This window comes from Pristiophorus japonicus, chromosome 5 (genome assembly GCF_044704955.1).
Source record: "Pristiophorus japonicus isolate sPriJap1 chromosome 5, sPriJap1.hap1, whole genome shotgun sequence".
Lineage (NCBI taxonomy): Eukaryota > Metazoa > Chordata > Chondrichthyes > Pristiophoridae > Pristiophorus > Pristiophorus japonicus.
In genome coordinates this window covers 138,390,674-138,406,190 of record NC_091981.1, presented here as the reverse complement: position 1 = coordinate 138,406,190, position 15,517 = coordinate 138,390,674, and the positions used below count along the sequence as shown (strand labels likewise).

Genomic DNA, 15,517 nt, shown 5'->3' with positions numbered 1-15,517 from the left:
AGGCGCACCTCAGAGCTGGACGCCTGTTTTTCGCGCCGAAAACGACGCCGGAAAAAAAAGTGCGGTATTCTCGAGCTCCTTGGAGCTCGATGTCTGCTTGGCGTGGCGCACAGGGGGCAGAGCCTACCACTCGCGCCGATTTTGTAAGTAGGAAGGGGCGGGTACAATTGAAATGAGGCTTCTTGGTGCCGGCAACCCTGCGCGTGCGCGTTGGAGCGTTCGCGCACACGCAGTCTGAAGTAAACATTGGCACTCGGCCATTTTTAACAGTACTGCAGAAAAAGTGAAGATTTGTTTCTTGGACCCCTGCAAAGGCTTGTATTTTAATTTTCTTGATATTTCTGTGTGTGAGGGAGTGCTTTTAGCAGCACTGCTGAATAAATCACCTGCTGAAATCAGTGAGTTCAGCTTTTCACTGCTAAACTTGCAGAACCGGTGCCTGCAAATTAAGGACTGTGTGTTTGGAGAAATAAAAGTGCCAATTCAACTTTGCAATGGATCAACTTCCACCAAGAACAAAGAATTTCTTGCATGAGGAAGCAAACCATTGCATAATATGTGGTGCACCCATTCTGCAAATTTAAATATAAAGATGTCGATGTGGCTGCCTCTCCCTGTCCAAATGGCCTCAGTCAGTCTCCCTCACAGCTCGAAGGCTGCTGCTGTTCTTTCTTCGGCTCCTGACCAGCCACTGACACCGCTACAATCCCATGGCCGAATGGCCTCACGTCTGCTCCTGATTCTTCGGCTCCCGACCAGCCACTGACGCTGCTGCCATCCCATGGCCAAATGGCCTCAAGTCTGTCCGGGTGCTGCATCTTCGCGGGGAATGAAGGCCTGCCTCAAGCACCGCAGCTCAGCTCAAAGGCTGCTTGCTGCCTGCCGTCGAGACACTGACGCCACACCGCTGCCTGAAAGGCCTGCCTGAAGCACTTTCACACAGGTAGGAACATGGTTTATTTAATCTTTTCTTTGCTTATAAATTTTTATTCAGGTTGGATTTATTTGTATAATATTTGTATAAGTATAACTAAGGATTGATTGTAGAATTTAATGACTTCCCTTCCCCCCCTCCCCCCCCCACCTCGTTCCCTACGCCTAATTTGTAACCTGCGCCTGATTTTTTTAAAGTGTAGACAAGTTTTTTCAAGCGTACAAAAATCTTCACTTGCTCCATTCTAAGTTAGTTTGGAGTACGTTTTCACTGTGGAAACTTTCAAATCAGGCGTCAGTGGCCAGACACGCCCCCTTTTGAAAAAAAAATTCTGTTCCAAAGTGAAACTGTTCTACCTGACTAGAACTGCAGAAAACTAAATGTGGAGAATTCCGATTTCTAAGATACTCCGTTCTACACCAGTTGCTCCTAAAAATCAGGAGCAAATCATGTGGAAACTTGGGGCCTTAGAAAGTGGAATAGTAAAAAATGCATTACTGAAAAGAATGATAAAGCTCAACCACAATTGTGGCATCATATTAAAATATATTTACTTGGAAAGGCATTAAAATTGGTACAGAAATACAATAAAAAGTCTCCACCAATTCAAGCCTCATTTACACAGTGGCTGATAATTCATGTTCGATGTTAATTAACTAGCACTTTTATGGTCGTAAAATCAAGGAGCTGGCTCACAGACACCAGTCTGCTGGAATCCAAGCTAAACGACCATTGGTATGAAAGTGGCTATTAAGTGGATGGCTAAGACGTTTACTGCTCATTTTAACAGCGGTAAATCCATATTGTGTGAAGGAAACCATGCATGTCAAATATTTGCCAATTAAGCAATGACATCAGTTTAAATGTTTGATGGTATTTATATTGTTAGTGAATAGCCAATGGAAACTTGCATCTTCTGTAGTTGTGGTCGCCATTTACAGATTCACTTTGAACAGAGCATCAAATTGTAACTTCTAAATTGTGATAATCCACAAAAAATCTACAATCAATGTTATCTACAAAGCATGTACCTGCAAAAAAACCCTTGCAAATTAAAAAATTGTTGAAAGCTGAATTTATAGAATCATACACTTTCATGAATCAACCTTTTGCCATAAGTCTTCAGCAAGATTGAAAAGTGTCTGAGAGACATAGGGAGACAGAGTTTGGTTTAAATTAAATATGGTAATCACACATATAACTTGTTTTGCAGCTGTCATTATACTTAAGCTGACACCATGCATCTCCAGGCTTGAGTCTGTAGTTTCTTTTGTTTAATGATCTCTTAATATTTCTATTGACGAGGTTGAAGGACTTGCAGCATGAGTGCATAACAGCATTGTTGCAAGTTTACAGATGTTTGGAAATCCCTGGCCAAGATTCATCATAACTTTGGGTCTCCACCTAAGATTTGCTTAGCTTCCAGTAAATATCTGCTGGGGGACAATGTTTTTATTGAATTGTGCTAACGCAGTCTCAAGTGTTCCTATTGAAACATTGGTCAGAATTTTAATTTGGAGGTGGATGGATGGGAACGGAGCGGATATGTGTAGTGGCAGCAGGGGGATTGCAATGTGGTCGGGAAACCCAGAAGAATGGGTTTCACGTGGGCCCTGCCGCATTTAACGGTAGGGCCTGATTAGTATTTAGAATCACTGTTTCCTGCTCACAGCCAGCCAGATGAAGAGGCTGGCTGGTTGGCAGATGGGTAGGCCTGTGGTGCCATGCTGCAGAGAGGAGGGATGGATGGGGACGGGGCATCAGAGGCCGAAAGGAGATCAGGTGCCGGAGGTGGGAGGTCGTAAGGCCGGAATGGGAGGAGGTGTTCGGGGTCGGGGGGGGTGGGAGGGAGGGGTTGGGGGTCAGAGGGTGGGAAGTCAGTAGGCTGTAGGGATGATTGTGGGCTGGAAAGCGGAGGTTAGAAGGCTGTAGGGTGATCAGGGGCCAGAGGGAAGAGGTCGAAAGACTGGAGTGAGATCAGGTACCAGAGGGGGAAAATCAGAAGGCTGTTGGAGTAATCAGGGGTTGGAAGGGTGATCGGGGGCCGGAATGGGAGTGGGGGGAGGATAGACAGTTGTAGGGATGATCAGGGGTTGGAGGGGTGATTGGGAGTCGGAGGGTTGTTTGGGGCCAGAGGGGTGATCGGAGGCCAGAGTGCATAAGAACATAGCACATAAGAAATAGGAACAGGAGTAGGCCATTTGGCCCCACGAGCCTGCTCCAACATTCAATAAGATCATGGCTGATCTGATCTTGGCCTCAACTCCACTTCCCTGCCCGCTCCCCATAACCCTAGACTCCCTTATCATTCAAAAATGTGACTATCTCCACCTTAAATATATTCTATGACCCAGCCTCCACAGCTCTCTGGGGTAGAGAATTCGAAAGATTCACGACCCTCTGAGAGAAGAAATTCCTCCTCATTTCCGTCTGAAACTATGCCCCCTAGTTCTAGATTCCCTACGAGGGGAAACATCCTCTCTGCATCTACCCTGTCAAGCCCTCTCAAATCTTATATGTTTCAATAAGATCACCTCTCATTCTTCTAAACTCCAATGAGTATAGGCCCAACCTGCTCAACCTTTCTTCATAAGACAACCCCTTCATCTCAGGAATCAATCTCGTGAACCTTCTCTGAACTGCCTCCAATGAAAGTATATCCCTCCTTGAATAAGGGGACCAAAACTGTACACAGTACTCCAGGTGTGGTCTCATCACAGTTATACAGTTGTAGCAGGACTTCCCTACTTTTATACTCCATCTCCCTCGCAATAAAGGCCAACATTCCATTTGCCTTTCTAATTACTTGCTGTATCTGCATGCTAACTTTTTTTGTTTCATGTGCAGGACCCCCAGATTGCTCTGTACTGCAGCATTTTGTAATCACTCCTCATTTAAATATTCATTTGCTTTTTCATTTTTCTTACCAAAGTGGATAACCTCACATTTTCCCACATTATACTCCATCTGCCAAACTTTTGCTCACTCACTTAGCCTGTCTATATACCTTTGCAGATTCTTTGTGTCCTCCTCATAATGTACTTTCCAACCTATCTTTGTGTCATCAGCAAATTTGGCTACATTACACTCGGTCCCTTCATCCAAGTCATTAATATAGATTGTAAATAGTTGAGGTCCCAGCACTGATCCATATGACACCCCACTGGTTACAGTTTTCCAACCTGAAAATGACCTATTTATCCCGACTCTCTGTTTTCTGTTAGTTAGTCAATCCTCTATCCATGCTAATATATTACCCCCAACCCCATGAGTTCTTATCTTGTGCAGTAACCTTTTATGTGGCACCTTATCGAATGCCTTCTTGAAATTGAAATACACCACATCCACTGGTTCCCCCTTATCCACCCTGCTCATTACATCATCAAAGAACACCAGCAAATTTGTCAAATGTAATTTTCCTTTCATAAAACCATTCTGACTCTGCTTGACTGCGTTATGATTTTCTAAATGTCCTGCTACGACAGGCAACTCTCGATTATCCGCACACGGATGCAATGGGAAACCGTTGTAATGGCATTTAAAATTCCGTGTGTGTGCGCACTGCTGCAGCTGCTGTTTCCCGCAGCTGTCACTGATGTCAGAGTCCTTTCCGCCTGGGAAGGCATCGGGCCGGAGCATTCAGTGTCCTTTCGGCCTGGGAAGACATGGGGCTGCTGACGTTGGAGTCCTTTCGGCCTGGGACGTCAGCGCGCTCCGGAACCCCGAGCTAGACAATCTCCTCCTCGAGGCCATTTGCATGCTGTAAATGTCCATACTTAACTGCCTTGTTACTGTTTGTAGCTGATTGCACAGTATTTATTCATTGAAGTTTTAATTTATAATGTCAACTCGCTCTAACAGAGAAATTGTTTACCCGGCATAGCCCAATCCCCGAGGGACCCGGATAATGGAGAGTTGCCTGTACTTCCTTAATAATGGCTACATTAGGGAGACGTGGAGGTTGGAAGGCTGTTGGGGTGATTGGGGTCTGGAGGGAGGGAGGTTGGAAGGCCAGAGGGGTAATTGGGGGCCGGATAGGGGAGGTCGGAAAGCATTAGGGATGATTGAGGGTCAAAGAGGGGAGGTAGGATGGCCAGAGGGGGGATTGGAGGCCAGGGGGTCAGAAGGCCGGAGGGAGAATTGGAGGTCGGTGGTCTGAAGGCCAGAGGAGGTTGTGGTAGTGGTGGGGGGGGGGGGGGGGCGTCAGAGGCTTGGGGCCAAGGATCAAAAGCTGGAGGATGGATTAGAGAATGCTTGGGGATAGGCGCGGCATCGGGGGCCTTGGCGTGTGCTCGGGGGAAGATTGGATGGGTCGGGGGTGTCCGATCGCGGGGTTTAATGAAGCAAGAACATTTGTTCCAGCAGTTAAGTGGAAAGGCACTTAGCTCCTGAATCCAGCAGTACTCTCCTCCCTTTAGCCTCATTATAATATTTAAAGTGCCCGCCACCCATCCCAGCTCCGTTAAAACGGGAACTGGTTGGGTAGGGGATGGGATTCAGATTTTTAACTCTTTCAACTCCCACCCAATCCCAATTTACCTATTTTTGGGGGTTAAAAATCCCCCCCATTATTTCAATTTAATAGATTGGGGAAGGCCAGTGGTCATGCATATAGGTTAAGCAAGGGTTGGGCTAAGTAAGATGTTAGGCAGAGGATAGCATCCCAGAGGATAATGGATCTTTGGAACAAGTTGCCGGTTCGTGCAGTGATTTTCGTCGCTCCAGTTGCCAAGGCCCTAAGCTCTGGAATTCCTTCCCTAAACCTCTCCGCATCTCTATCTCTCCTCCTTAAAATCTACCTCTTTGACCAAGCTTTAGGTCACCTGTCTCAATATCTCCTTATGTGAAGTATCTTGAGATGTTTAACTACTTTAAAGCTGCAGTATAAATGCAAGTTGTTGTTGTTGTGGTTGTTGTTCTGATTTTTTGCAAACCTTCAAAAGAGAGCTGGACTCGTTCTTGGCTGGGGCGGAGATCACATTTTAGAAGAGATAGCTGAAATACCAGGCAATATAAGAATGGTCATCGAGGTCTCCTAGACTAGTTTTTATCATTCTAATTGGCATTGTCTTTTTATCTGATTTTTGGCTGCTGGTGGGCAGGAAAGTATAGACATCATGAATGTGTGGGGCAGACTTGATGAACCAGATGCTCTTTTCCTGTCTGTGAAAAAATGGAGACAGAGGAGGTCACTACTAGGCCCTCTCCCTTCATCAAGGGACTTTTGAGACTTCCTGCCCCTGTCCCCAGGACCACCAGCAGGCTTCATTCAGTAGTCCCCAAAACTGGTGAACAGAAGAGTGGTCAGGAAGGAAATGGGCCAGGAACCTCATTCCCCCTCCACTTTGGCATTTGTATATAGCGGACAGGGAAGAGGTGGCTATTGACGTCAATGGAAATTTAAAATCGAAGAAGATGTAAAATGGCTGCTGACTCACTATCACCCATTTTACACTATCATACAAAGTCTGGATCTACCCACCAGTGCCTTTATAACTACAGTATATGTTTAATTATTTACCATCAACAAAAATACTGCAGGTCTTACCAACCTTGTTGAGGCCAGCTAATTGTCAAGATTTATAGAATAGAGCGGATGCAAAGACCCCAGTTCAGTTAAGTGAATAATTGAAATAACTGATTATATAATAATTCCAGTTATTATACTATATTAAACTGTGCTCAGTATGTAAACTGATCTATAATGTGATGAAATAGTTATGCATAGTGGGCATGATGGGAAGTCCAGCTGGTTCTGATAAATGGTATTTGGATAAATGGTTTCCTTCTCCTGGATAGAAGATATTTTAATCCTGCAATTACTTTTCATGGTTAACACACACCTTCCTGTTCTATACTAGTTATATTGAACCTGTCAGCCTCCATTTTGACATAGGGAAATCTCAGAGTGATAAAACATTCAACATTTGAAAGAACTGAATTAACCATCTTCTTGAACTTTTGGAAAGAAAGTGAAATGCACCTTAACTGGTCATGTGTTAAAAATAGCCCAATTGCATTAACATAAATTGACTAGAATAGAATGCTTTATCGTGTTTCTTTTTATTCCTTTTCGTAAGAAAAAAATTAATTTGATAAGCATACAAAATTAGCCTAGATTACCAAAATGACACAATTTTCTGTACTTTATTGAACTATTTGAAAGACGGAAGGAAGGGGCCTCATAGCAAGCACAATTACCAAGTAAACATGGTTAAAAAGAACACTGGGGAATAAATGGGGATGTGAGATAATTGTAATGACTGTAGCAGCAAAGTGTTCTGATTGAACAAGTGGAGAGAACTCTGACCTTCTGAGATGAATTCAAAGGAAATAGGAACTTGAGGGTATATAGGCATTTAAGATTTCTGCTTCTAGATTTGCAGAATTTAAAAAAAACATGTTGCTCTTAAGCTATTATAGTTCAAAATCCATAAGTAGTGTCTTTGTCATAAATGTGTGCATATCTTGGTTATATGGTAATGACTGTAGAGGAGTCATGTTTTGGATGTATTGAAATTAGCTGAGATTACCAGTTTAGAAGTTTTTTTTGGTCCCATTTTAGAGGTCGAAAGAACATGAGAAGCTGCAAGTCTCTACTGAATAAAATTCCTCTTTCAAAATATTCCAGAAATGTGTAGGTTTTTTGTCTTAGTTACAACTAAATGAACTTGAGGACAGGAGGCTTCTTAAAACCAGCAGATCGGGGATTGAGCTTGAGTGAAAGTCTGGAAAACCCTCCTAGGGACAATGGCTAACATTATTAGTTTTGTAATTGTTTTAATGGGACTGTGTTGTCAGTTTGGATGTATCTTTAGAGTAATCTTTATGACGATACTCATCTGTCTTACTTGAAATCTTTGCGCATGCATGTTTTCAAAATAATATTTTCTTACAGTATTTAAAATATGTTTCAGTACATCATGCACCTATAATGTAATTGCATTTGCGGGTGTTCACTGATGGGACTAGTTGTCTTGCAAGATTATTATTCACAATGGCAGAATTCTTGTAACACCTCCCTCAGGTTTAGTATGGTCCACCTGTCAATACATCTGGGGGCAATTGCTAGTCACTTGCTTCATGACACTTTAAACAAACTTCATAAGTAACTTCCTCTCATTAGATGCTAGCTTCCTTTGACGCACAGGAATGTGGGGGATTGTTTGTGTATGCACACGTGTGTATACATTTCTTTGTAAAGACTGACCCTCTTTAGTTATTTGAAAATCTTTATTAGATTTCAAGCAGCGTTAATTATTGTCTCCTTTTCACCCATGGAGATCATTTTCAAAAGATACACAACAAAATATCTTGGAAGTAAATGACAAATATTCTTGTGGTGTTTTTATGTCTCTGACTTATATTCAGTGTGTGTGTTTTTATAAAGAGTCAGTTACATTATGAGCCTTGCATGCTCAAAATTTGATGACCACCCCCTCACACAGCCCCAAATCAGTCTTACCATTTCAAATTGTTGTTCTAAATGATCTCACTGAGCAGAGGTGGGAGCAGGGAAGAAGGGAATATTTTCCTTAGCATTGAATTGAAAGATTCATTAACCATTAATGAACCAGAAAGTTGCCTTTGATTTCAAACTCCCACAGACATCAACTTGAAAATCATCACATAATCTGTTTTAGTAATCTTGTTTGAGGGTTAAATATTGGCCAGGACACTGTGGAGAACTCCCCTGCTTTTCTTCAAAATGGAATCATGGATCTTTTCCATCCTCCTGAGAGGACAGATGGGCCTCAGTTTAATTTCTCATCTGACGGACAACACCTCCAACAGTGCAACATCCCTCAGTACTGCACTGGAGTGTCGACCTAAATTATGGTGGCCTCTGGAGTAGGATTTGAGCCCACACCTTCTGACTCAGAGGCGAGAGTGCTTCCATTGAGTGATGGCTAACATCTAATTAAAAAATGATACATATTTGCTGATCCCATATACATCACTGGTGAACCTCACACCAATTTATTATTATATAGGGTCACTAACTGTGGTTTGTTGTCGAATTTCCACTGCGGAGTGAAAACGGGTCACTGCGCATGTCGATGACGTCATCATCACAAGCGCAGTGGTCCAGGGCACTATCGACTTGCGCCTCCGCTAACTCCCATGCAATTTTGCGGGAGGCGGTAGCGCTCCCTCAGGCGAGAAACCGTTTGCAGCCCTGGGCGAAAACAATGCTAATTTCTCTCCCTAGAAGTCTTCCCGCTGAGCTTTGTTATATGGCTTCTTATCATATCAGGATTTTTTTTGGCAGGATTATAATGCCAGACCAGGGTGCTTTACTTGACAATAAAATCTGTAAATTTTTCGGGTGAGAGGAAGCGAGTGATTTAACATTTTCAAATCTTCCCTTGGCCTTGCTCCTCTCTATGTCTGCAACTGATATCCTATTGTCCATTCTGTGCTCTTCTAATTCTACTCTACTGCATGATTCCCTTTCCCCTCCTGTGCAGCAGAGCCACCCACGGTGCCATGAACTTGGCTGCTGCTGCCTTCCCCTGGTGAGCCATCATTGTTGGCAGAGCCTTCAGCCACCTGCGCACTACAATTTTCTTCCTAAATCTTATGACGTTTCTCCTTTGCTTCAAGGGTTCTCTTTAGAATTTACCTCTTTGACCATGCATTTAGCTAAATCCTCTAATTTTTCTCTTCACACTCTGTCCCTTGGTCCCACTTTATTACATGAAAGGTGATATATAAATGTAAATTGCTGTCATTCATTGGGCAATAATATTCCAGTCAGTTTGCAGAGGATTTGAATTTTGGACCAAGAGATGAAGGACCAGAGTCCAATCCACTGTACTGTGCTGTCTCCCATTAAAATAATTTTATCTTCTCAATTCAGATGCATTTTTCAAGGATGATTACAGATGGTAAAGATAAAAAACACAGTAACATTATTTTAAACTGAGGGTAGTGAATGTAAGAACCAGAATGCCTGGGGAAGCAGTGGAGGTGGACAGTGTTGGCAAACTCAAGAAAGGACTTGTTAAATATTCAGCACAGAAATCAGTTTAGGGGTATGAGAGATAGGGACCTAAAACCCATGGGGCTGTCATTCCACCTTAAGTGTCAGGATGCACCTACCTGGGACCTCCAGTACTGATCCCACTAAAGTTTGCAGGGTATGGGGAAGGTCCCTGCCTTTAAATGCAATTTGTTGGATCCTGGATGATTAATGGTGGATTTTGGGAATCCATTAGACTGTGGCGGTCAGGACTGTTGGAGAATACTGGCCAGTCTGAGGAGGTTGCCCCTGTTAGTTCTCTTTTAAGTGGGCTAAGAAATCTCCAGTTAAACCCAAATGGGAAGAGACAGCTCTTCCCAATCTAGCATCCAGGGCATTTATGGCAACAGACTGAGTCTCTATTTAGGATGCAAAGACTGCCTAAGGGTTTCTGTTCTGTGTCCCTCTGCTAAATGTCTTTGGAGCGGCCACGTGGCCTCAGTACTGTGCATGCTGCCAGTAGACTAAACCCACATTGTTACACACTTTCTGATACAGGCCCATGCAGCTGCACTTATGATGGATGCTCTGCAAACATTATTCTTTTAAATACAGGACCAGCAAACTACAAATTTCCAAGCTCTTAAGCCGCGAGGCAATGCCCGTTGATCCTCAAGCCAGCAATATCTTCCTCTTTGTGTGGTACCTACCCACTTGTGCTGTGTGTGTGGCCCAGTACACTCTTCTTTTCCTCACTGTCTATGTCCCCTTGATTGGATGTCTCTGGTCGGGTTCTTGGGAAGGATAAAGTGAGGGTGACTGAGAGTGTGTTCTGTAAAGTACTGGTATCACCATTTACTAAGGGGCCTGCTCATTTCTTATGATACAACACATCTAGAGGAAAAAGGACGAGAGATTGGAATGGTTTCCTGAGAAGCCCAGTTCACTTGTCACTATCAAAGGAATAATAATTAATGAAGGGTACAATAGGATGAGAAGCAGAATGTCATTTTCTTCTGAGGCAATCCCCCAGAGTCGAGGACAACGTGCTTCCACAATAAAATGAGTTCTAAGGTGACTGATGAGACCAATGCGGGATCTACAGTTTCTGTCGCAGTTGTGGCAGATGGTGGTTGTAGGAACGGTTGGATGGTGTGCTAGATTTATCGTACGTTCCTTCCGATTTTTGTAGTTGACTTCCCGCGTGCTCCCGGCGAAGAGACTCGAAGCGTACAGTGCCTTCTCGGATGCTCTTCCTCCACTGTGAGCAGTCTTGGGCCAGGGATTCCCAAGAGTCGAAGGGGATGTTGCATTTTTTCAAGGAGGCTTTGAGGGTGTCCTTGAAACGTTTTCTCTGCCCTCTTGGGATCGCCTGATGTAGCTCGGAGTAGAGTGCTTTTTTCTGGAGTCTAGCATCGGGCATGTGGACAATGTGGCCCGCCCACCAGAGCTGGTCAAGCGTGGTCAATGCCTTGATGCTGGCGATGTTGGCCTGAGAGAGAACGCTGAGATTGGTGTGCTAGAGGTAGCGTTGGTGGTACTTCTCCAGTGCTTTGAGATGTCTACTGTACATAGTCCATGTCTCTGAGGCATATAGGAGGGCGGGTATCACTACTGTTCTGTAGACCATGAGCATGGTGCCGGGTTTGAGATCCTGGTCTTTGAACACTCTTTTCCTCAGGTGGCCGAAGGCTGCACTGGCACCCTGAAGGCGGTGTTAGACTTCGTCATCGATGTCTGACCTTGTTGATAGTAGGCTCACAATGTATGGGAAGTGGTCAACATTGTCCAAGGTCGCATTGTGGATCTTGATAACCAGGGAGCAGTACTGTGTGGCTGGGGTGGGTTACTAGAGGACCTTTGTCTTACTGATCTTTAATGTGAGGCCAGGACTCTCGTACGCTTCAGTGAAGGTGTCAACGATGGTTTAGAGTTCGGACTCCAAGTGTGCACAAATGCAAGCGTCATCTGATTTATTGTAATTCAATGACAGATGTTGGAGCAACCTTGGATCTGGTCACTAAATATATCCAAAAAGGAGTTAGATATAGTCCGTACTACTAGGGGGATCAAGGGGTATGGCGAGAAAGCAGGAATGGAGTACTGAAGTTGCATGTTCAGCCATGAACTCATTGAATGGCGGTGCAGGCTCGAAGGGCCGAATGACCTACTCCTGCACCTATTTTCTATGTTTCTATGGTCTGGAGGCTTTGGAGGTTGAACAATTTTACATCCCCTGGCAGGCTTTCCTCCTTCCAGATAAGAGAGATGAGGTCATGGATTCGCGGCAAGAGTACTTCTCCGCCATGCTTTAGTACTTCGGCAGGGATTCCCTCTGCTCCTGAGGCCTTGTTCTTTAATTGTTGGATGGCTTTTTCAACCTCATGCCGGGCTGGATTTGTGCTGAGGAGCTGATGGGTAGCATGCTGTGGGATGGAGTCAAGGACACTCACGTCAAAGTCAGAGTCTTGGTTGAGGAGATCCTCGAAGTGTTCCTTCCAGCGGGAACTGACTGCCTCTCTGTCTTTGATGAGCACCTCTCTGTTCTTGGCTCTTCGTGGAATAGGACCTTGAGTGCTTGGGCCGTAGGTGGACTTGACTGCGCTAAAAAATCCACAAATGTTGTGATTGTCGGCTAGATGCAGGATCTCCTGTGTTTTTTTGACCCATCATTTGTTCTTTAGGTCATGAATTTTCATTGGACCTCGGCCTTCAGTTGTCTGTAGGTCTGTTTTCTTTCACTTGAGTTGTGGAGTTGTTTCCAATTCAAAAATGCCTTGCGTTTGAGGTTTATTAGCTCCTGGATCTCCTGGTTATTCTCATCGAAGCAGTCTTGATGTTTTCTGGTAGAGTTACCAAGGGTCTCTTCGCAGGTGTTAATTAGGGTGGACTTAAGGGCAGACCAGGCACTATGGATACTCTGCGGCTCTGGTTCATTGGAGGTCATCAGTTTGGCTGTGAGGCGTTGGCTGAGTTGGGCTTTCTTTGCAGAATCTTTGAGTGCTTCAGTGTTGATCTTTTTGTGGCAGTATTTCTGTTGCCCCCGCCATTTTGAGGCTTAGTTGATGGTGATAACAAAGCGAATTAGACAGTGGTCAGTCCAGCAGTCGTCAGCTCCTGTCATGGCGTGAGCAATGTGGACATCCTTGTGGTCCCTCGCTCGGATGATGATGTAGTCTAGCAGATGCCAGTGCCTGGGGCGAGAGTGTTGCCAGGAGACCTTGTACTTGTCTTTCTGATGAAACAAGGTGTTGGTTATGACACCTGAATGTCATACTGATTCCTAAACTGCCACGTGCCCTCCAAATGTTCCATCACCAACACTCGAGTTCATGCGTTTCCCTAAGGCGGCTTGTTCTTCATAAGGAGTTAGTGGTCTGAGTTAAGGAACCCTCACCTGTAAGTAATCTTTTCCTGCTATTATGGCTTGCCTAGTGCGAGAGAAATAAAACTAAAAGGGCCAAACTACTCTCAGTTACCACGGATTAACACACTTGTGTCAACATTTAGCTTGTTGTGTCCTTACACACTACAGCAAATCAACACGAGGCACATACTGGAGACAAGGTCACTCTGTGACCTGTACCTTTATTCACAGGACCAAGAAGTGATGACCAGGTGAGGAGTGTCTCCCACAAGTTCACCCCCTGTAGTCAAGGTGTGCATTACTCAGGTGTATACAGTGTACAGTGTTGTTACATAAAGGTTACAGTTATGTGAAGGTTACAAACATGACATCACCTCCCCCCAACGTCTTTGGGTCAAAGATTGAGTCTTTCAGGTGGTCGACGCTCTCTCGTGGAGCACCACAGTTGGGGCTCTGGTTATTGAGCCATGGCATGCGTCTTTGTTGCCTGTGGTGATTCCGGCTCGTCCGGGTTGGCCGCAGGGACTGTGCATGTGGCTGACGGTTCTTGTTGCTCGGTCACTGGCAGTGGTGTCGGCAGCATCTCATGATTTTTCTCAGGTTCCTCAGTGTCTACGCTGAACCTTTTTTTTTACTTGGTCCAGATGCTTGCGGATTATCTGCCCATTGTTGAGTCTGACCACTATGACCCTATTCCCCTCTTTACCAACTACAGTACCCTCGAGCCACTTGGGCCCCACAGCGTGATTAAGAACAAATACAGGATCATCGATTTCTATCCATCTCCCTTTTGAGTTATGGTCGTGGCACTAATTTTGGGACTGGCGCTTGCCCTCAACAATGTCTGACAAGACTGGTTGAATGAGGGACAGCCGAGTTTGAAGTGTACATTTCATGAGTAGTTCTGCTGGCGGGACTCCCGTGAGCGAGTGCGGTCAGGACCTGTAGGCCAGCAGGAGGCGCGATAGACGGTATTGAAGGGAGGGTCCTTGAATCCGGAACATGCCTTGCTTTATGATTTGGACCGCACGTTCCGCCTGGCCATTGGAAGCCGGCTTGAACAACGCTGTCCTGACATGTTTGATGCCATTACCCGACATGAACTCTTGGAATTCATGGCTAGTGAAACACGGGCCGTTGTCACTAACTAGGATGTCCGGCAAGCCGTGGGTCACAAAGACCGCATGCAGACTCCACTGTGGTGGATGTCGTGCACGAATTCAATATGATGCACTCGATCCATTTCGAGTACGCATCAACAACAATGAGGAGCATTTTTCCCATGAATGGGCCCGCATAGTCTACGTGAATATGTGACCATGGCTTGGTGGGCCAGGGCCACGGGCTGAGTGGGGCTTTCCTGGGGGCATTGCCCAGCTGGGCACACGTCGTGCACCTGCGAACACAGTGTTCCAGGTCTGCATCAATTCCCGGCCACCATACATGTGACCGGGCAATGGCCTTCATTAGCACGATGCCAGGGTGCTCGCTGTGGAGTTCTGTGATAAATGCTTCCCTTCCCTTCTGGGGCATGACTATCCGGCTGCCCCATAGTAGGCAGTTGGCTTGGATGGAGAGTTCATCCATCCGTCTGTGGAACGGTCTGACCTCTTCAGAGCATGCTCTGTGTGCGAGCGCCCAATCCCCAGTCAGGACACATTTCTTAATCAGAGATAGCGGGGGGATCTCTGTTTCTCCAGATTTTGATCTGGTGGGCTGTGATGGGGGAGCCTGCGCTGTCAAAGGCATCGACAGCCATGACCATCTCCGCGCTTTGCTCCGCTGCCCCCTCAGTGGTGGCCAGTGGAAGCCTGCTGAGCACGTCAGCGCAATTTTCGATGCCTGGCCGGTGCCGTATGGTGTAATCATACGCAGACAACATGAGAGCCCATCGCTGTATGCGAGCTGACGCATTGGCATTGACAGCTTTGTTGTCGGACAACAGGGATGTTAACGGCTTGTGGTCCGTTTCTAACTCGAACCTTAAAAAGGTACTGTGCATCTTTTTCACCCCGTAGACACATGCGAGTGCTTCCTTTTCAACCATCCCATACCCAATTTCTGCTTGGGAGAGCGACCTGGAGGCATAAGCCACAGGTTGTAGTTGGCCCTCATCATTACTCTGCTGCAACACGCACCCAACCCCATAGGATGATGCATCGCATGTCAAAACCAGTTTCTTACAGGGGTCGTACAGGGTCAATAACTTATTAGAACAAAGCAGGTTCCGCGCCTAATTGAAAGTCCATTC

General features: G+C 45.4%; 1 protein-coding gene across 1 annotated transcript in view; it reads left to right on the top strand.

Moving 5' to 3' along the window:
* Positions 1 to 15,517, top strand: part of LOC139264466 (histone deacetylase 9-like) — a 1,015,340-nt gene that overhangs the window by 22,620 nt on the left and 977,203 nt on the right. The gene's annotated exons all lie outside the window — the stretch shown is intronic.